This window comes from Leopardus geoffroyi, chromosome D1 (genome assembly GCF_018350155.1).
Source record: "Leopardus geoffroyi isolate Oge1 chromosome D1, O.geoffroyi_Oge1_pat1.0, whole genome shotgun sequence".
Classification (NCBI taxonomy): domain Eukaryota; kingdom Metazoa; phylum Chordata; class Mammalia; order Carnivora; family Felidae; genus Leopardus; species Leopardus geoffroyi.
The window spans coordinates 5,222,313-5,224,159 of NC_059329.1; positions in this window are offsets into that span (position 1 = coordinate 5,222,313).

The window sequence follows — 1,847 nt, forward strand, 5'->3', positions numbered from 1 at the left end:
AATAGCCTGGAGGACCAGTTAAAAGACGTAGCGATGAGCTGCGCCCTCAGAATTCCTGATTCAGCTATACTGGAGAAGGGCCTGTCAATTTGTTTTTCCAACAAATTCCCACGTGGTGCTGGATAATGCAGGTTTGGGAATGCACTAGGTAGGATCATTTTGGAAACCTATTCAGTATTAACTGCTAAAGGTAGTTATCCGTGACCTACCCAACAAATTTTCCTCCTACAAAGATGTGTATTTTTATATACCAGGAGGCATGTATAAGAATGTTCCTTGGCAGTATTATTTTTAATGACCCAAAACTAGAAGCCAACCAAGTCTCTTCCAGTAGAATGATAAGACAATTTCTGCCATGTTCAGACAATGAAATAACATACAACAATAATAACATAATAATGAACTTGTGTGTCTACACAAAACAGTATGGATGATTCTTTAAATGTAATATTGAACAAAAGGAACCAGATCCATACCCAAAAAATATACAATATTATTTCATTTATATAAATCTCAAATACACTGGACAAGTCTAAAAGAACACTATTATTTGGGAATTTATACTGCAGGTTAAAAGTACAGAAAAAAATCAAATATGTAATTGCCTTGGTATAGATAGTGGTTTCCTTTGGGGGTGACAGAATATTTTTATTGGGAAGTGCCTTTTGGGGGCGTCATGGACATGGTAGTGTTCTATCTCTTGGGAGATGGTTATATAGGTGTTTTGTTTATAATAATTGCAAAAAAACTTGTATTTTATGTACTTTTGTATATGCCTATAATAACTCAAAATAAGCCATAATCAAACAGCAAACAATAAAATTAGAAAGGCCAAGTCACTAAAAAAAAAAAAAATTAAATAGACTCAACACTAAATTGAAAGCTGAAACAAGACAAATTTCAAATTGTCTATTGTAAGGAAAATTTTACTAAAGTCAACTCTATGAAGTAAGTAGAGAATGTTTCAATTTTTTTTTGTTTGTTTGTTTGGAAAACTAGAAGAGAACTATTTGCATTGATTTTGATCTTTGGGGGGAAATGGTGACAACCGGTGCCTTATTTGTGAGATAAACTGGTTTATACCTGTTGTCCCAGTGCATTATTTACAACGCCTTTTCATTCTCAAAGTGTCCTCATTTGGACAACAAATTAAGAGGTTATGTGTGTTTTTAGAATCATTTTGTTAGACACCTGAAACATTAGAAAAATATGTCTTTCCAATGATGAGTTTTAGTCTGTGCAGTGAGAATATCCAATGGGGTAAATGGAGAATGTGTTATTCATACATATATTGTTGGAAAAAAAAAACATAATGCATTTCCAAAGCTATAGCCTTTCTTTTGTGTTATAAGCCTTTTTTCTTTTCTCTATATTTAAAAGGTTTTCTCTAATTTAATAGTCACACTGAAATTAATCAGTTTGAGTGCTCACACCCAAACTGCCAAAAAACAAGCTGACTTCTTAAAAAGTAAAAAATAATAATAATTTAAAAATGTAGAAAAAGGCCGAGTACACCACGACCCCCAAACCTAAGGATTAAATATTCAACATCTGCAATGCCATCTGCTTTTAAATGTAGATGTCAATTTCAGAACTTTTCCCAATGATCAGTGAAACTTGAAATCATGCAGGAGAAGTGCAGTAATACTAAAAGGGAGTTGGGGGAGGGGGGATGGCAGGGGAGGTGAGAGTCAAAGCATAGAGCTAGAAGAACCAGGGCTAAGTTTCTCCCAACTTGAACTTGGAAGTAAAATTCCTAAGTAAAACACAGGGAATCTCAAAGTGTTCCTACGCAGTCACATCCTCCATTTCTCCTACCCACTCTCGGGAAAGAAAAAGCTAAAGCT